The sequence below is a fragment of the Pipistrellus kuhlii genome, unplaced genomic scaffold, assembly GCF_014108245.1.
Source record: "Pipistrellus kuhlii isolate mPipKuh1 unplaced genomic scaffold, mPipKuh1.p scaffold_m20_p_3, whole genome shotgun sequence".
Lineage (NCBI taxonomy): Eukaryota > Metazoa > Chordata > Mammalia > Chiroptera > Vespertilionidae > Pipistrellus > Pipistrellus kuhlii.
The window spans coordinates 52,484,095-52,505,554 of NW_023425529.1; the positions used below are offsets into that span (position 1 = coordinate 52,484,095).

The window sequence follows — 21,460 nt, forward strand, 5'->3', positions numbered from 1 at the left end:
GAAGTCGGGGGTGGCCGCGGTTGCCGGAAGAGGGTGGGGGGACCTGGGCGGGAACTGCGGGCTGGTCTGGTCTTCGCTTAGTGACAGGTGCGGGCAGGTCCGGCGGCGGCGGCGGCCGCCCTGGGCTGGGCAGGGTTCTGGCCGCTCCGGCAAGGCTCCGGCTCACAGATGGGAGCCGAGATGAAAGAGCCAGGGCCCGCGGCCTGTCCGGACAGGCTGAGCGGCCAGGCGGGAGCCGGCGCGGCGGAGGCAGCTCGGGGCAGTTCTGTTTCCTCCTTCCTCCTCCCGGAGCCGCTCCCACTCCGGGCCTGCCCCGACCCCGCGGCTGCTGCCGTTCGGCGCGGGTCGCTTCGTGCAGTTTGACAGGTCCCGGCCCCGCCGCTTCTCACCCCGACTCGCCCCCCTTCGCTTCTTCAGTCATTTCCTTCCCCGGCGTGGTCGGCATCCTAGTTCCCCATTATTCTGGTTCTTGCATTCATTCTTCCGGGGGGCGGGCTGCAGGATGTTTGCGGCGAGGGCTACACAGGTGGCATGTGTGCGGGCGCCACTTAGAAGGGAGCCCCCCGTTTCCAGCTCCTTGGTGAAGAGGTGGAGGAAGCAGGAGGGAAACCTTAGGCTTAAGGAGAAGGCACCACGTGGTCTTGTGCTTCAGCAGAGGCTGGAGAGAAGCCGGCTGCGTTTCTTAGAAGGGCAGCCCTTCCCTCCCGGCTGGGTGCATAGCGTAGGCCTGCAAGAGGTAGATAAGTCCACCGGAGGTTTAAGCCACCGGCGAAGGCACACAAGCTTGTAAAAATACCAAAGGATAGCCTTTAAAATACTCAAGGAAGTGGGTGGAGGTTTTCATACTTGTTGGCCATGTTAAGGGATATCCCCCTCCAAAAACAAATAACTTGAATGTATGTGAGTGTGAAACAGAAACAGAAAGTGGTGTGTTTCTTAGGAAGGATAAAGCGTCCCTTGATGACAACAAAAATTGTGTGTGTTTTTTTCGGTTGCCGTCACCATTAACAGTGGTAGGTAGTTTACAGTGTTTTTGCGTGTGTCCCAATAGGGCTTAATGGAAGGAGCGTAAGATTTACACCTGAATTAAGTCATTGATACACCACCTAACTTGCAATGTGACTGAGGAAAGTTAATTTAGATCTTTGTACTTAAGTATCTATCTGTGAAAATGGACAGTAATCATTTCATTAATATGGGCTTTACCTTGATTTGGTGACATATTCTAAAAGATGATTTTCTGTTTATGAGACAACATTTAAGTTTTAGTACTTTGATCTGTCTTGATACTTTTTGCCTACTTTGTTAGGCTCCATACTGTATTTATACTATAAAAATCTATGTTTATACAATAAGGGAACATATACTTGTTGCATTACAGCAAAAAATATAATTTAAGACTTGTTATTTATATCGGACTGTTCCTTGATGTTTGGGGAAATTAGACATTTCCTAGAACACTAATGAAACACCTTGGTTTGTGGATTGTTAAAGATTAAATCAACCCGCTTCCTATTGTTTGCTAAAGATCACTTAAAAATTCTTAATACATATGGCCTTTAACCTTGTCATAAAAAGATAAATGTGGATTTCCATAAAATACAATTCGATAAATTAAAGTATGGACATCATTTATATAGGTAGTCTCTTTAATGTTATGTTTTTGTTATACTGAGTAATAATTGGTGTTGACACTACAGGATGATAGAAGCAATATGTGTATTGTGGGCATTAAACTTTTTAAACTTTGGTATTTTTAAAATTAAAATATTTTTGCTTTTTGACAAAGTTACTGTACATTAAAATAAAGAGTAAATACAAGGAGTCCATTAATTTGAGTCATTTCAGTGCTTTCATTTTAAAGACAAAGAAACTAAAGACAAGGAATTTAGGTTAACCACAAAATGTTTACCTTCACTGATTTCCCCACATATTTTAAGGGGGCAGGGAGAAATGCAGGAGCAAAATGGTACTGGGGAGTTGCAGAGACCAGTTTGATTATAGTGAGCCAGTTTACTTGATATTAGCAGGGAAAACCTATCTATTGAACTTTGATTCAGAGTTTTAAGGTGACTAATTTGATAAGTACAAAGTTGATAATTATTCATGAATACAGAACTGATAAAGATATTTAATAAGTTATTACTTAGGCTCATGTTTTTGGAACTCATTGAAATGAGTTTTTAACTCTTATTAAATAGTTATTTCTCTTTTTAACTTTTTTTAAAAAAATTTGAGTTAGCCATTTATGAGTATTTGGACAAATTCTGTTATTTTTCTCTTATTTATTTATTTATTGCTGAAATGGATCATATGCAAATGAAATATTGTCTTTTTATATGTATATAACCATCTTGGAAATGTTGCTTGAACTGTTGAGAAAAACTGGTAGTATATTTTTGTTGTTGTTGTTATTAATCCTCATCAGAGGATTTTTTTTCCTCATTAACTTTTTTTCTTTCTTTTTTTTTTCTTTTTAGAGAGAGGATGGGATAGAGGGAAGGAAGGACGGAGAGAGAGAGAGAAACATTGATGTGAGAAAGGCATAGACTGGTTGCCTTCCAAACTTGCCCAGCCATGGCCAGGGAAAACTTACAAACCCACATATGTGCCCTGGGCTAAGAATCGAACCCACCACCCTCAGGTGCTGCTAACCACTGAGATACACTAGCCAGGGCCATAAGTTTATTCTTGAAAGTTTAATACTGATGTTTGATGTTATAGTCATATATATTAAATGAATATATCTTATTAATTCGGTCGTGAGCACTTTGCAGATAAGGACTGTCTTGTACTTTGGAAACTAATACCTGGGCAAGGATAAAGATTTGATTTTGTATGGATACTAGAGTTTCTGTTTATTTACAAATAGTGAATTTTTTTAAACTGCAAACTGACTTCCTAGAGATGAAAATATGTTACAGTGGTTTGAGATGAGGAGGAACAAATGTTATGACATGCTTGGTACTAGATTTTCTAGTGACAAAAAATTCAAAATTGATATTTCTTAAAAAGGTGAGGTATGAAGTAACACTGGTTTACTCTAGAAGGAGTAAAGTGGTAGTCTCTTAATGCTGTTTCCTGATCTGTGTTTCAGCTCCAAGAAGATTCAGAAATGGACACTATTAATCAGTACATGGTTTATAATGATTTTAAATACTGGGTATTTTGATATCTCTTTAAAATTAAAAATGTTTTGTGCTTGTCACTACTCAAATATAACTCAAAGAGTATTTCATTGTCACAAACTATTAAACTATTCCTTTTTAGTTTCCATGTAGAATGAACATAAGCAAGATTGTAAGAACTGCCGAAACCGGTTTGGCTCAGTGGATAGAGCGTCAGCCTGCGGACTGAAAGGTCCCAGGTTCGATTCCCGTCAAGGGCATGTACCTTGGTTGCAGGCACATCCCCAGTAGGGGGTGTGCAAGAGGCAGCTGATCAATCATTCTCTCATTGATGTTTCTAACTCTCTATCCCTCTCTCTTCCTCTCTGTAAAAAATTAATAAAATATATATATATTTTTTAAAAGATTGTAACAACTTAGGAACTGTAAAAAAAGGATAAAGGAACTAGAATTGTTTAGAATGAATAAAAGATAACTTAATCTTCAGATATCTGGTGTTTTTTTCTGATAAGGCAAAAGGAAAATTTGGAGTTATAAAGAGAAATTGTGGGTTATGGAATACTTTCTTTAGAGATATTTGAAATAGACCTAGTATGAGTAAATAAACATAACTATAAATCATCAAAATCTCTTCATTTCCCCATTTTTATTAAATCATTCATTTACCAATTATTTCCACTAGTTTCATGTGTGAGTATATTCAATGGCAACACATAGTAACTTTACAAATTAAACTTCGCATGTCATTTTTGTATAAATTTAAGGTAATTTTGGAGTATAACTTTAATTTGTATTTATAGTCATTTAAAATGTGTATGATATTTTTGTTTTAATAAATTGCCAAGGAATAGCCCATTAGCTCAGTGAGGTTTTTAGGTAGGAGACATTGATTTTAGTTAGAAAGCTTCCCTTCCATTCCTACTCTTAGAAATCTTTGAGATTTTATTTAATACTAGAGGCCCGGTGCACGGGGGCGTGTCCCTCAGCCCAGCCTGCACCCTCTTCAATCTGGGATCACACAAGGGATGTCCAACTGCCCGTTTAGGCCAGGATCAGGTCTAAAAGGGCAGTCGGACATCCTTCTCACAAATCCAGGACTGCTGACTCCCAACTGCTCGCCTGCCTGCCCTCCTGATTGCCCCTAACCACTTCTGCCTGCCAGCCTGATCACCCCCAACCACTCCACTGCCAGCTGATTGATGCCTAACTGCTCCCCTGCTAGCCTGTTTGCCCCGAACTGCCTTCCCCTGCTGGTCTGATTGCCCACAACTGCCCTCCCTTGCATAGCTGGTCCCTCCCAACTGTCCTCCCCTGCTGGCCATCTTGTGTCCACATGAGAGCAGCCATCTTGTGTGCCAGTATGATGGTCAATTTGCATATTATTTTATTAGATAGGATAGAGGCCTGGTGCACGGGTGGGGTTCAGCTGGTTTGCCCTGAAGGGTGTCCCGGATCAGGGTGGGGGTTCCCTTGGGTTGTGGTGGAACTTGGGTGAGAGGCCTGCAGCCATGCACCCTGGCGACACAAGGACACAAGCGGAGGCCCTGGTATCTGGGATTTATTTATCTTCTGTAATTGAAACTTTGTAGACTTGAGCAGAGCCAAGCCTGCTTCACTCAGTGGCTACAACCATCTTGTTTGGGTTAATTTGCATACTCGCTCCTGATTGGCTGGTGAGCGTGGTTTGTGGGTGTAGCAGGTATACAATCAATTTGCATATTGCTCTTTTATTATATAGGTCTAGAGGCCCAGTGCACGAATTGATGCACGGATGGGGTCTGGCCCCAATCGGGGCTGGGGGCTGGGCCTGTCAGGAGGAGGAGAGGGTGGGAGGTTGGCCAGCCCGCCAGCCCCAATTGGAACTAATCAGGGCCAGTCTGGCGGTGGGGGAGGGATTGTGGGCCTATTGAGGTGGGGAAGGGCTGCCTGAGGGAAGGGAGTGGGTGTTTGGCTGGCCTGCCCCACCTTGATCAGGGTGGGAGAGTCTGGTAGTGGGCAGTACTTATTAAAGGATACTTTTGAGAACAGTAACTGGGAAGAATGGGAAAAGAGCAGGTTTGAGCAGAGGAATAAGTATAGCTGCAATGCTGGCCAGGGATCAGCCTTAGCGAACCACATAGAGAGCTCCTGGGTCAATGGGGAGAAAAGGAGACATATGTACCTGATCCGGCCAGTTTGCTGGCTACAGTGGTGACCAATCATTATGGTCGTTATGGTGGCTGGCTTTTTATACATATAGATGGTTCCTTATGCTTGTACTAACAGAAAACAGCCTATAGTCACATCAGTTAATGTAAATGGGCACTATTAATTATTATGAGTTCTAAATTGTTTAGTATATATTTCCTAAAGAATATTTTACATTACTATTGATATTAATTTTAGTTGTGCCAAAATGTTTATCACTAAAATAAGGTATGATTACATCATTTTCAGGAAATAAAACCAGAAAACAAAACTTTTTTAGTATTGGTAAATTGATGAAAATAAGGACAGAAATAGTGGCATTAAAGCATATTTTTTACATTTTAGTTGCTTAAAATCTAGAGACGCATTTTCCCCTAATTTAAGCTTTTCATAAGTTTTTATTATATTGTACATTGTTAGTGAATCCAAGATTAATGTACATTACTTGGCCAAGATGATCCAGAGCTTTAAACAGTGATTTTTCTTCCCTCCCTCGTTTCCTTCTTTCCTTCCTTCCTTCCTTCCTTCTTTCCTTCCTTCCTTCCTTCCTTCCTTCCTTCCTTCCTTTTTTTTCAATTTATTAACATTCTGACTTTATTTTTTCTAAATAATACCATTTCCCATTAGCACATGCAGGGTATTAAATAAATGATCATTTTTACAAAAGAGTCATGACTACTATTAATCTTGCTTGCATATAAGAATAATAAGGAAAAGTTAGTTTATCTGACCCTGACCTAAAAACACATGTTATGTACTGTTTTAAGTATTTACATATGTTAACTTGTTTACTTAGAACACAATTCAAGGGCACTAGAATGTGAATATGCCATACTTCACATTTGACTGAATGGGAATCCTAGGCTCAGAAAAGTGTTCACACATGATATATCTTAGATTTGAACTCAAGTAGTTTGAGACTTTAATACAGGCCCTAACATCACTGCACTACACTGCCTTTTATTTTAAAAGTACATTTAAAATGCAGTTTCACTTTAAAAAGAAAAAATGACTTTTCTTTTTAAATTGATCTATTTTATTTTAGTGGCTCAGTATAACATTTTATTCCCCCACTCATCTCTTGTGAATCTTAGATATGACAATATGAATCTTAATATCTTGCTTTTGGAAATTAAAATATGTTTAAAGATTAATAGATGATTAAGTGAGTATGTAGAATGTTATTTTGATCCAAAAGTGCATTTAAATTAAAGTGGGATCATTTATTGTTGAGATTTTGGATTTTAATTTTTATCAGTAATTATGAGCTTTTATTAGGGGCCATGTGTTCCTTGTTTTATAGTTTTACAGAAGTAATACATCAGGCAGACAGTAAGAGATTGTAGGATATTTTGTTTTAGTACTTTACCTGTATTTTAAAAGTGCTAGTTTATAGCGAGCCATTAATACATAGGCTCTGTTTTTGGACAGACCAGCCAAACATTGCAAATATGAATGATTGACATTTTATGTTACAGATTTACCAACTGATTTTTTTCAGAAATAACTCTTTTAGTAAACTTTCAAAGTAAAAGACATTTGAATTAAGACAGTAGAAGGTACATGACTATACTATTATTATCTCTTTAAAACTCCTGAAAACTGACATTTTGAGTAGCATTGCTGCTAATAGAACAGTTTTACCATCTTAGTCTTTAATTATATTCATTTTATTACATGAATTTACTAATTTTTCTTTTCTGTATTTTGAGAATCACATTATTAATAGGCCATGTTTTTTATAAAAGTAAAGTGAGCCAGTCGGTGTTGCTCAGTGGTTGAGCTTTGGCCCATGAATCAAAGCACATGCCCGGGATGCAGGCTTGATCCCCAGCAGGGGGCGTACAGAAGGCAGCCGATTAATGTTTCTCACTCATTGATGTTTCTATCTCTGTCCTCCCTTTCTCTCTCTCTCTGAAATCAAGAACATTTTTTTTTTTTTAAGTGAATTGAAACCATCAGGTATATTGGCAGGGAGATAAGGGGAAGGTTGAGAAGTATGTTTACATGTGTTACCTAATTTTATCCTTAAAATAGGAATCAAGTAGTATTTATATTTCTTTTAGATAAGGAATCTGAACTCAGATCAATAGATTTATTTGCATGTGATTTGCAAGTGATAATATCACCACTAGTGAACATTCATTGAGTGCTTACTCTGTGCCAGCCACTATTCTAAATGCTTTATCCTATGTAGCCTTTCAAGTAAGTGCTCCTATTTACCTCATTTTATTATACAGTAGATGTTTGATAATTTCAGAGCTGGTTTAGGTTTAAATACATGGTTTATAATTATTTTATAAATACTGGATATTTTAATATCTCCTTAGTATTAAAAATGTTTCATGCTTGTCACTACTCAAATGTAACTCAAAGAGTATTTCATTGTCACAAACTATTAAACTGTTCCTGCTTAGTTCCCATGTAGAATTTTTCATCAATTACTAGGTTTTTTTTCTGCCTTGAGTAATGGCATTTCAGTTTGTGCCTTTTATTTTTATTTCCCATTACTGATATAATTCATACTCTGTCTTATATTTATTCCTTTGAAGTCATTTCAACAGATTCTTTCTCCATCTGTTCTTTAAACAAAAGATTGTAGTTCCTTTTAGTTTATAATTCAGTTTACACAGAAATCGCTACTAAAGAAATCAAGAATAAAAGTAGTAGTAAGTGACCTCAGTTTTGGATACATATTAAAATAACATATCTGAGAATGTAAAAAACAGCTGATCAGAAAGAAGTAAAGAGGTCAGCTTGTAATATAAGGCAGAAAACCTTTGGAGGATTAACCTGTATTTCATTATGCCTAGAACACTTTTACTGCTTCCATTGGTGAGATTCTGCATGGTTTCCTTATAGCTCTCCAATAAGAAAAGGATGATAATGACAATTTTTTTCTTTTCCATGAAGGGAGCTAAGAATGCAAATACTCCTTCCATTCTCCTTTTAACTTTGAGAAGACCAGAAATTAGTGGGTAATTTTTTACTGTTAGGGAAAATTGTTCATCAGAAGTAGCTATAGAAAGTTCTTCCGTTGTGAAAGAAGCCAAAGGCTCTTAGAAGCAAATCCAAGAGTGACTCAGTTAAATCAAAACCTGGGAGCTTTAGAGATAAAATTAATTGTTTGAAAAGAGCATCAAGTTCCTTTAGTAAAAACAAAAGGTTAGAAATGATAAAGGTGAAGTGATTAAAAAAGACCTGATAATTAGATTGCTTTATATTACTTAATAATATGTTTTAACAACTTGACACAGTTTAACAATTTAATCAAGATAATTTATCTTTGATATAGGTGGAAAATTTATATTCATAAATTTGAATGGATTTGAAGCTGAAGAACCTTTTGATTCTCAGGAGAGCTATAGCTAAGTAGTTATATATATCATATAGTTTTGGCTATGGTTACCACCTGTTTATCATGTTAAGAGTTTTTTACATGTATAAAATAAGTGAGTATTCTTATTTTACAGTTACATAAATTGGGGAACAGAGTTTAGTACACATAGTAAGTGGTAGGACAGAGATTTTAACCTAAACAGTCAACTCTAACAGCCTACATTTTCAACTGTACTACCTGCCTATGAGTAATAAAGCCAAATCCATATTGTGGAAGCAACTTTTTGAGGGATGAATACTTGGAAGTATTAAAATCAAGAAGTGACAGCTTTGTCACATTAGTAAAACACCGTATTTCATCTGTTATTCATATGAGGAACCAATAGAATTTTCTGGGGCTCCTTGGTTTAACATCCTAGTTTTAGTGGTTTTACTTCTAACCTATGTATCTCTGCTTTGATATAAATAGTGGTCCCATTTCCTGCAAATTATTTACTTATTCCAGCCTTATAGGGCTTTATACATCATTTATATTATTTCAAATACATTTTACTAATTCCTGACTTTCACTTGAAAACCTAACTCAAAACCAGTCTCTGTAAAATCATCCCTAGAAATCCCACCCTTTAAAATATATAACAACTTTATTGTGATATAATTCTCATATTGTACAACTCACTCACTTAATGTATATAATTCACAGGGTTTGGGTATGTTCGCAGAGTCATGCAGTTATCACCACAATCAATTTTTATCACTCCTAAGATATACTCCTACCTATTAGCAGTCCACCAATTTCTCCCCAACTTCCCCCTGCTCTAGTCTAAGCAGCTACTAATCTACTTTCTATTCTATAAATTGCCTGTTCTGGGTATTTCATATAAATGGAATCATATGATATGTGTGATTTTTGTGTTTGGCCTCATTCACATTACAATGTTTTTTAGATTCATCTATGTTGTAGTATATATCAATACTTCATTTCTTTGTGTTGCCAGACATTTCATTGTCCAGATAGACCTCATTGAATTTATCCCTTCATCCGCTAATGGACCTTGGGTTGTTTTCCTTTTTTGGCTGTGAACATTTGTGTACAAGTTTTATATGGCCACAATTTTCATTTCTCTTGGTTATATACTTAAACGTGGTATTGTTGGGTCCCTATGTTTAATATTTTGAGGAGCTGATAGACCCTTTTCCAAAGTGGCTATACCTTTTTCACTACCACTGGCAGAGTATGAGGGTTCTGATTTCTGTACATCCTGGTTAGCATAGTATTATCTATCTTTTTTATTGTAGCCGTCTTAGTGGGTGTAGGGTAGTATCCCGTTGCTGTTTTGAGTTGCATTTCCCTAATGGCTAATGATGTTGCACATCTTTTTATATATGCCATTTGTATATCTTTTTTGGCAAAATGTCTGGATCCTTTGCCCATCTTTAAATTTGGTTGTCTTTGTAGTATATTGAATTTTAAGAGTTACATATTCTAGATACAAATTTGTTATTTAATAGATGATTTGCAAGATTTCCTTCCTTTCTGTGAGTTTTTTTTTCCCCTTCACTTTCACAATGTTACTTGGCTTCCTTCTTAAGATCCTTATTTGTTACCTTAGTTCAGATGTAAAAAGAGGCCGGAAAAATGAGTTCTTGCTAACTGATTAATCTACAAAGCAGAAAATAGGTTTGATATGCTTGAAATCTAAAAATTAAGATATAAAGAAATGATTGACAAAGCCATTTATTTATTTAAAAGTACGTCATAGATCTTTTTTGGTTAAGTTTTACTGAAACAATGAAATTCTGAATCTTATTAATCCGTGGTACTTAATAAATTTTCAGTGAAATATTTGGTAAAATACTAGCTACTAACAATATATCTTTTATTAAAAAAATGGTTTTATGCTTTTGCTACTCAGATGTAATTTACATAGTATTTGAGAGTAATCATACAGTGAATAAACAAATTAACATCCAGAATTGCTTATGCCATTAATTTTGCACAAGATAGTTATACATACTGTTAAGAGATTAAGTATAATACATTGTTGTAGGGTAATATTTTTGTGTATCTTTTTTGTTGTAAAAAGAATGGCTGCTTTATGCCTCCTTTACAGAGATAAGGTGGGGGTTTTAAAAAATAACAATCTTCTCAGATGTCTTACTTAGCAGAATTTTTGCTGATACATATTCTAGGGAAAGAGAAACAAAGAAAAAAAACAAATGAGACTGCATCAAATTAAAAAAACTTCTGTACAGCAAAAGACACCATCATGGAAATAAAAAGGGAGAACATATTTTCCAATGATACATCTGTTAAGGGGCTAATTTCCAAAATATATAAAGAACTCATACAACTCAACAAAAGGAAGACAAATAATCCAATTAAAAATGGGCAAAGGACCTGAACAGGGTAAACACTTCTCCAAAGAGGACATACAGTGGCCAATAGATACATTAAAAAATACTCAATGTCACTGATCATCAGAGAGATGCCAATTAAAGCTACGATGAGGCATTATCTCAAACCTGCCAGAATGGCTACCATCATTAAATCAATAAATAACAAGTGCTGGCGAGAATCTGGAGAAAAGGGAGCCCTAGTATATTGCTGGTGGGAATTAGACTGTTGCAGCTACTATGGAACACAGTATGGAGTTTCCTCAAAAAATTAAAAATTTAATTTTTCCTCAAAAAATTAAAAATTTGACCCAGTGATTGATTCCACTTCTGAGAATATATACTAAGAATCCAAAACATTAATTAGAAAGAATATATGACCCCTATATCTATAGCAGAGTTATTTACAATAACCAAGATCTGAAAACATCCCAAGTGTCCATAAGTAAATGTATGGATTAAAAATCTGTGGTACATTTAAATACACAATGGAATACTATGCGGCTGTAAAAATGAAGGATCTCTTACCCTTTGCAACAGCATGGACAGATCTGGTGATTATGATGCTAAGCAAAGTAAACCAGGCAGAGAAAGACGAATATCACATGATCTCACTTATATGTGGAATCTAATGAACAAAAAATAGATCCAGAGGCATGGATGCATGAAACAGACATAGATCTCAGAGGGGAGGTGGGATGGGGGAAATGGAAAGAGATTAACCAAACAACTTATATGAATATATGGGTGGCCTTTGGACCAACCTAAGTGTTGAAGACTTGGGGTGGGGTAGGATTTGGTGGAGGGGATTAAAGGAGGAAGAGGATATCTATAACACTTTTTAACAATAAAAAATAAATTTTAAAACTTATGTCAATAGTAGGCAATTAAGCATTAGGAACTTCTTATCTGAAAGTTGTCAGCATGAGCATAAACTAATAAATAAAAAAAAGGGAGTTATACATTCACATTGACTAGTGCTGGGGTTTCCTAAATCCTGCTATTGAGATTTATTCACTTCCCTTTATTACTATTAAATTTCTTTATATCTAGGACTATTTCTGACTCATTTATTGGTTCTTAAATATCTTTCCTTAATTTGTTTATACTGTATACAAAAACACTAAAAAAACTTTTGAAACTTGCCTGTCTTTCTCCCACCACTACTATTCTTCACCAAAATAAACAAAAAAAACAAACACCACCATAATCTGGCCTTTTTAGTTCTGAATTTGAGGACTGTTTTAAAATTAACTAGATTTATTTAGGTTACTAAAGTTGGCCTAGCCTCTCTGGAGCCATTGAAAATCATTATGTACAGACCATATTACAAATTGTCTTTCTTGGTGCCTTTAGAATATTGAGCACCGTACATTTTAAACCTTTTAAAGTAGTCATATATTTAAGCATTTATTAATCACTTCACATATTAGGTCTAGTAATAATTAATGTCGTTTTCTAATACTTTTTTAAATTGAATTTATTTAAACAATACAACAAAATTTAATGAACAATATAGTTGCCGTTGTTTTCTACTACTTGTGCCCAACGCTCAGGAAGCATTTTAATCCCTCTGTTGTAAAATTCTTGTGATTTTGATGCAAAAAATTCGGTCAATGCATTTTTGAGGCATTCTTCATTATTAAATTTTTTCCCAAGAAGAAAGTTTTGCAAAGAAGGAAACAAATGGTAATCGGAAGGGGCAATATCAGGAGAATATGCAGGTTGAGGGAGAACTTCCCATTCCAACTGGCGCAGTTTTTCAGCAGTGATTTCTTGCAGTATGTGGTCGTGCGTTATCGTGGTGAAGAATTACGCCCTTCCGATTAATCGGTGTGGGTTCTTTTTCTCTTAAAGCTTGGGCTAACCTTTCCAATTGGGCACTATACACTGCACTTGTAATGGTTTGGGTAGATGGTAAAAGTTCATAATGAAGAATTCCTTTAAAATTCCACCAAACACACATCACTTTTTTCGCATGCAAGTCAGGTTTTGGCGTGGGCTGCGGAGCCTCATTTTTGTCCAACCATTGAGGCCGCCTTTTCAAATTAACATACAGCACCCATTCTTCATCTCCGGTAACAATTTGCTCTCAAAACGGCAAACGGTTTTGACGAGAGAGGAGCAAACTGCAAATTGTGACTCTTTGATTACGGTTGTTGTCGGTCAACTCATGAGGAACCCATTTTCCAAACTTTTGGACTTTGCCAAGTGCACACAATTGATTGGAAATTGTTTTCTGTGAACAATTTAAAGTTGTCACAAGCTCTTGTTGGGTAATTTGAGGATTTTGCACCAAAAGAGCTTGAAGAGCTTCTTGATCAAAATTGGACACACGGCCTCGACCACTCTTGTCATCTAACGAAAAATTTCCCTCGCGAAATTTCTCAAACTAACGCTGGCATTTTCTGGCGCTAACTGCATCTTGACCAAGAGCACTACAGATGTTTTTTGCAGCCTCACTTGCTTTTCTTCCTAATTGGAACTCGTAAAGCATGCAGTGCCTAATATGCTCTTCATCCGCCATCTTCTTAGCCCTAGTTTTGCAACAAAAACCAAACCAAACACAAACTTTTTCAAGCAAAACTTGTTAATTGCACTTCACACGTTCTGTAGATACCACGTGTTTGAAGGTTATGTCAACGCCAAGCAAGATTTTAAACGAATGTTAAAAACGACATTAATTATTACTAGACCCGATATATTTGATCCTCCCAACAGTCCTGTGGAATATTCCCAGTAGTCTTCATGAAATGTAAATCAGATCATAGCTCTTTCCTTCTAAAACCTTTCAATGGCCTTTCATTGCATTTAAGATAAAATCCTTATCATCTTAGAGGCACTCTATAGACTGTCCTCAGACCATATCTTTAGACTTATCTAGCATTTCTCCCCTTGTCATAAACTCCAACCTCATTTAGTAAGTTCCTCTAACATACCAAACTCACAAAGTTGTTCTGGTTCTAGCACATGCTGTTCCTTCAATGTAGACAGCAGTTTTTTTCTTACTCTCCCTGAAATAACTCCTATTCATATGCTAAAATAGTATTTCCTCAAAGAGACTTTCCTTTATTCTAAAATAGAGGCCTAGTGAATGAAATTCATGCACACTGGAGTGGGGTGTCCCCAAGCCTCCAATCTGGGATTCCTCTCCCAATGCTGGTTCCTAAACACTCACCTATCTGCCTGCTTGATTGCCCCGAACTGCTCACCTGCCAGCCTGATAGCTCCCTAAACCGTTCCCCTGCCAGCCTGATTGACACCTAATTGCTCCCCTGCTGGCCGAATTGCCCCCAACTGCCCTCCCCTGCAGGCCTGGTCACCCCCAACTGCTCTCCCTGTAGGCCATCTTATGAGGACGTGAAGGTGGCCATCTTTGTGAGGGCATGAGGGTCAATTTGCATATTACCTCTTTATTACCCTGTTTCCCCAAAAATAAGACAGTGTCATATTAATTTTTGCTCCCAACGATGCGCTAGGTCTTATTTTCAGGGGATGTCTTATTTTTCCATGAAGAAGAATATGGTACACATTTATTGTTAAATGAAAATAAAGGAAATTTATTACCTGTTTACGGTACAGTAGTACAGTAGTTGTCAACAAAAACCAGACAAACTGTGAATCCTACAGTATCAAGAATTTACTCATTTATTCAATGACAATCATGTCATCATCTTCTGGAATATCATCATGACAATCCAATTCCTGAATTTCCTGGTGAATTTCTTGTGACTCCATTTCTTTCAGAATCAGTGGATCAAATCATGTTTAGCCTAGGGGGGGCCTTATTTTCGGGGGAATGCCTTATATTTCACTCAGAAGAAAACCTGTAAGTAGGTCTTATTTTCGGAGAATGTCTTATTTTCAAGGAAACACGGTATGTAGGATAGTGACTCTTTTTATGCATTCAAAGCATAGCTCCTTGTACTTTTCCTTCACAGCACTTACCGTGATATTCTACTACTTATCTTCATTATATTACTGTCTCTCTCCACTGGACTCTGAATTCCATGAACAGAGAGACCTTGGGTATTCTGATAACCTGTTCATATGAAATAACATATTAGACCTGTAATAAATATTTTTTAAATGAATTTTCATTTGTAAGATACACAATCTGAAGGTTTTAGTGCTGAGTAATTTAAGACCTCACAGCAAGTAATAGCAGGAAAAGAATTTTGGTTAGTCTTCTACAATATAATTAGAATTCATATCCATTCAAGTCTCATTTCAACAGGTAAGAAATGTAATCATGAATCAAGAATTTTAAGCAAAAATTATCATGAAAACAATTTGGGTATGAAAAAATTCATCCACAATTTAGTGTTTATCACAACTCAAGAAAATCTTTTAAAAGAAAGTGTTTATTTTTCTGTAATATTAACTGATATGAAAACATGATTCTAATATTAACTGATATGAAAACATGATTCTGAACAAATGCTCAGGCTTTACTGCTAAGTTCCTGATGGTCAAAGGTCTAGCATTTACCGAAGATTGCCCACTTTAAAATTATTTGTTTTGTTTATCTGTAAATGGATAAAATTGCTGGACTATCTCTTTTAGATAAGTATTTTCATTCTTAGATCTTGGTGATAACATGATATTTTTTTGCCACACTTTATAAAGAGAATTCTTTTTTTTTTTTTTAACATTTATTTATTTATTTTTACATATTTTATTGATTTTCCCCCCACCCTCCCCAGAGTTTTATGTCCATTGGTTGTACTTATATGCATGGATACAAGTCCTTCAGTTGATCTATTATCTCCCCCAGATCCTCCTCCCCTCCCTGCTGAAATTTGACAATCTGCTTGTTGCTTTACTGTCTCTGTATCTTTTGGTTCATCAGTTTATAATGATCTTTATTATCCACAAATGAGTGAGGTCATGTGGTGTTTCTCTTTCATTGATTGGCTTATTTCACTCAGCATGATGTTCTCCAATTCCATCCAGGTTGCTGCAAATGATGAGAATTTCTTCTTTTTTATGGCAGCATAGTATTCCATTGTGTAGATGTACCATAGTTTTTGGATCCAATCATCTGCTGATGGGCACCTAGGCTGTTTCCAAATTCTGGCTATTGTATTGTAGATTGTGCTGCTATGAACATAGGGGTGCATATATCCTTTCTGATTGGTGTTTCTAGTTTCTTGGGATATATTCCTAGGAGTGGGATTACCGGATCAAATGGGAGTTCCATTTTCAGTTTTTTGAGGAAATTCCACACTGTTCTCCACAGTGGTTGCACCAGTCTGCATTCCCACCAGCAGTGCACGAGGGTTCCTTTTTCTCCACAACCTCGCCAACACTTGTCGTTTGTTGATTTGTTGATGTTGGCCATTCTGACAGGTGTGAGATGGTACCACATTGTTGTTTTGATTTGCATCTCTCGGATAATTAGTGACTTTGAGCATGTTTTCATGTGCCTTTTGGCCTTCCTTCTGTCTTCTTTTGAAAATATTCTATTTAGGTCCATTGCCCATTTCTTAATTGGATCATTAACCTTCCTTTTATTTAGTTGTATCAGCTGTCTGTAGATGTTGGAGATTAAACCTTTATCAGTGGTGTTATTTGCAAATATGTTCTCCCACACCGTGGGCTTTCTTGTTGTTTTGTTGATGGTTTCTTTTGCTGTAAAAAAGCTTTTTATTTTGATGTAGTCCCATTTGTTTATTTTCTCTTTAGCTTCCATTGCCCAAGGGGCAGTATCATTGAAGTAGTTCTTTTGGCATACGTCTGAGATTTTGCAGCCTGTGGATGCTTCTAGTATTTTTATGGTTTCCCGTCTAATGTTTAAGTCCTGCATCCATTTTGAGTTTATTTTTGTGTATGGTGTAAGTTGGTGATCTAGTTTCATTCTTTTGCATGTGTCTGCCCAATTTTCCCAACACCATTTATTGAAGAAACTGTCTTGACTCCATTGTATATTCGTGCCTCCTTTGTCAGATATTAATTGAGCATAGTGATTTGGGTTGATATCTGGGTTCTCGATTCTATTCCATTGATCTATATGTCTGTTCTTGTGCCAGTACCAGGCTGTTTTGAGAACAGTGGCTTTGTAATACAGTTTGAAGTCTGGTATTGAGATCCCTCCTATTTTACTCTTCTTTCTCAGGATTGCTGTGGCTATTCGGGGTCTTTTATTGTTCCAAATGAACTTTTGGAGAGTTCTTTCTAGGTCAGTGAAATATGCCGTTGGTATTTTAATGGGGATTGCATTGAACCTATAGATTGCTTTAGGAAGTATGGACATTTTGATGATGTTGATTCTACCAATCCATGAACATGGTACGTTCTTCCATCTCCTTACATCTTCCTCTATCTCTTTTTTCAGTGTCGTGTAGTTTTCTGCATATAGGTCCTTTACTTCCTTAGTTAAATTTATTCCTAGTTATCTTAATTTTTTTGGTGCGATAGTAAATGGAATTGCTTTTTTAGTCTCTGTTTCTGTAGTTTCACTGTTGGTGTATAGAAATGCCATGGATTTCTTGGCATTAATTTTGTATCCTGCTACATTGCCAAATTCATTTATTAAGTCAATTAGTTTTTTAATGGAGTCTTTTGGGTTTCTTATGTACAATATCATGTCATCTGCAAATAAGGATAACTTTACTTCTTCTTTTCCAATTTGGATGCCTTTCATTTCCTCCTCTTGTCTAATTGCAATGGCTAGTACTTCCAGTACTGTGTCAAACAGGAGTGGCGAGAGTGGGCATCCCTGTCTTGTTCCTGTTCTTAGAGGGAATGGTTTTAGTTTTTGCCCATTGAGTATATTGTTGGCTGTGGGTTTATCATATATGGCTTTTATTATGTTGAGGTATGATCCTTGTACTCCCACCTTGTTAAGAGTTTTTATCAGGAAAGGGTGTTGGATTTTATCAAATGCTTTTTCTGCATCAATTGATATGACTATATGATTTTTATCTTTCAATTTGTTTATGTGATGTATCACATTTATTGATTTGCGGATATTGTACCATCCTTGCATTCCTGGAATAAATCCTACTTGGTCGTGGTGTATGATCTTTGTGATGTTATTCTGAAGTTGATTTGCTAGAATTTTGTTGAGGATTTTGGCATCTATGTTCATGAGGGATATTGGCCTGTAATTCTCTTTCATTGAGTTGTCTTTATCTGGTTTTGGTATTAGGGTGATGCTGGCTTCATAGAAGGAGTTTGGAAGTGTTCCTTCCTCTTGGATTTTTTGGAATAGTCTGAGGAGGATAGGTTTTAGTTCTTCCTTGAATGTTTGGTAAAACTCTCCTGTGAAGCCATCTGGCCCTGGGCTTTTGTTTGCTGGAAGCTTTTTGATGACTGTTTCAATTTCTTCCCAAGACACTGGTCTATTGAGATTTTTAGATTCTTCCTGATTGAGGTTTGGAAGTTTGTATTTTTCTAGGAATATGTCCATTTCCTCCAGGTTGTTCAGTTTGTTGGCATAGAGTTGTTCGTAGTATTTTGTAACAATCTGTTGTATTTCGGTGGGGTCTGTTGTTATTTCACCTCTTTCATTTCTGATTTTGTTTATTTGGGTCCTCTCTCTATAAAGAGAATTCTTACTGCCTTAGCCATTTTTCCTTAGTGGATAGAAACCTGAGGACTGCCGAAACCGGTTTGGCTCAATGGATAGAGCGTCAGCTTGGGGACTGAAAGGTCCTGGGTTCGATTCCGTTCAAGGGCATGTACCTTGGTTGCGGGCATATCCCCAGTAGGGGGTGTGCAAGAGGCAGCTGATCGATGACTCTCTCTCATCGATGTTTCTAACTCTCTGTCTCTCTCCCTTCCTCTCTGTACAAAATCAATAAAATATATTTTAAAAAAAAAGAAAGAAAGAAAGAAAGAAAGAAACCTGAGGACTGAAGGGTCCTGGGTTCGATTCTGATGGGGGGGCACATGACCGGGTGGCAGGCTCTAACCCTAATGTGGGGCTTGCAGAAGGCAGCTGATCAGTGATTCTCTCTCATTGATGTTTCTATCTGTTCCTTTCCCTTCCTCTCTAAAATCAATAAAAAAATATTTTTTTTAAAAAAAAGAGAATCCTTAACTTTCATAAAGAGGGTAATAATAACGTATGATTTTACCAAGCATCTGTTACATCTTTAGGTCTTGGTTAAATAACTGGGCTTTAAAATTAAGTTTAATACAATAGAAAGAGCATTGAACTTGAGAATATGAAAATTACAGTACAAACTGAAACCTGGCTCTGGATACTCAGTAGTATATGACCTTGGTAAGTCATATAGCCTCTCTGAGTTTTGGTTTCCCCATCAGTTATTGAGGGAAAAAGTAACTTTTATGACAAACTAATTAATCTTAAAACACTTCATACAAAAACTTTATATAAATACTAGTGACCTGGTACACAGATTTGTGCACATTGAAAGGAAATTAGAAGGTGGCTGGTGGGGTGGGACTGGGCGAGGTGGGCTGGACATGCCCTGGAGTCAGCCTCCTGCGGTCCCTTCTCAGCTGGCTGCACCTGGGGCAGTGCCACGGCTCGAAGGGCATCTGCGGAGTGAGCAGGGTTCCTTTAGCAGGTGGGGGTCCCTTGGCCTAGCCTAGGGGCATTGGGCCAAAACTGGCTCTCCAACATCCCCAAGGGATCCTAGAGTGCAAGAGGGCACTCTGCAAAGTTGCTCTCATACAGGGTGTGAAATGCAAACACAAGTGTGCAGTAAACCAGATTCGGGGCCGAAAATGCCCCAGCAACAACATAACCACGGCTGAAGGTGGAATCACGTGGCCCTGCAAGGAATTAGGTTCCCTTCTCTCTGGTTTCGGGCTGTGTCTCCCGAGAACTGCCGCTGCCAAGTCACTGCAGCTCTCTACTTCTTCATTGAGCACCTGCCCCCTAGTGGTCAGTGCACGTCATACTTACTAGACAGCTGGATGGTTGCTTAGCCTTTTATATATATATAGATAAAGCATTTATATTCTGTTTTGTGATATTATAATTTAAACAGAGCAGTGATAATCCTAGTTGTTTTTAAATGTCTATGGCATTTCTTGTGGCCATTCTTTGAAGAAGGCCTATAGGCGGCAGCCCTTGGTGCCCAGCTGAAATGGCATGATCCTAAAGTCCCACCTCCATAAGAACTGGCAGTGGCATATTTCCTCGTGGTTTAACCATCCTGCGTGAAAGAAGGCCCAGCAAGCCAAAATGCAGTGTGTCGCTCTGTGCCCTGACCCCTAACCCTAACCCACAGTGAGGTGCCCCAGGGTGAGGTACCACACCAATTGCTAGCAGCAGGGCTTAAGGGTGGATGGCATCCAAGAAAGGTGCCACAGACCGTTGGGATGTCAGTTTATCTGAGGAGGCAGAACAAGTGCACCAAGTCTCTAAAGGCCCATGTGAACAGCTGAAGGAATAACCATTAAAGCTCATACTCTTCTCCAGAAAGCCTTTGGCCCCAAGAAGGAAGACAGTTCAGCCCCAGTGCTGAAGCTCAGAGGAAGGGAATCTGAGTAAATCTGTGCACTGGCCCTTTAAGAGAGACACCTGGGACTCCTGTATCCTCCAAGTCACTCAGCCACAATTCCCACTGGTTTTTAGAGCCCAAAGTTAAGGGACTTCTCTTCCCAGCACTGGAACCCTGGGCTGAGGGATCTAGTGTGGGATTGGGACTCTTTACTCTTCACATAGACCTACTGCAGGCAAGAGGAAAAACTCGGCCACCTAACTGACAGGACCAGTCATGCCCATACAGAATATCTGCAAGAAAGAGAAAGCCAGGGCCATCAGAGAGAAGAACTTCAAGATACTTGCCAGTCTTCCCATGGCCTGTGCCGCTGCCCTGCTCTTCATATCCAGGCCAAAAAGAGTTAAAGCTGCAGAATAGGATGTTGAAAAGAAGAAATAAAGTGCTATTGGCAACTTGTGATGAAAAAATAATAAAATGTGGCAGCAGAACGGAGAACGATGCAAACTTAAAAAGAAGGACAAGTTAGGCAGCTGTTAGAGTAAATCTATGCCACTGAAAATGATGGGGAAGAGGAGATACAAAACTAAGATACTTTTCTGAAAAATGAAGAGATTTGATTACTAGATGTTAAGAGGTTATGGAGGAATATAGGATAATTATGGTTTCTGGCTTGATAAGTTAAATACTGATGGCATCACTTAGTAAAGAAATGCTAAACATTTTGTGTTATGGATATGTTTGGCAACTCAAGGTCTAAATGGTTGAAAAATGGAAGTTGACATGGACTAGTAGGAATTGGAAATATGGTTCAAGAACTTAGGGACTAGCCCAGGAATACAGATTTTGGAATCATTGGTATGAGAGTGTATAAACAGAGAAGCAGAAAGTAGAGAACAGCTCTATGGAATACTAACATTTAAACAGAAGAAAAGAAAGTTGTTTTTTGTTTTGTTTTGTTTTGTTTTTTTAAAAAGAAAGGAGTAT

At 37.6% G+C, this 21,460-nt stretch overlaps 1 protein-coding gene and 1 pseudogene across 15 annotated transcripts in view; both read left to right on the forward strand.

The window, feature by feature from the left end:
- The window catches only part of USP15 (ubiquitin specific peptidase 15), a 116,899-nt gene that overhangs the window by 152 nt on the left and 95,287 nt on the right, over positions 1–21,460 (forward strand). The window lies entirely within an intron of this gene.
- Positions 181–21,424, forward strand: LOC118728439 (annotated as a pseudogene).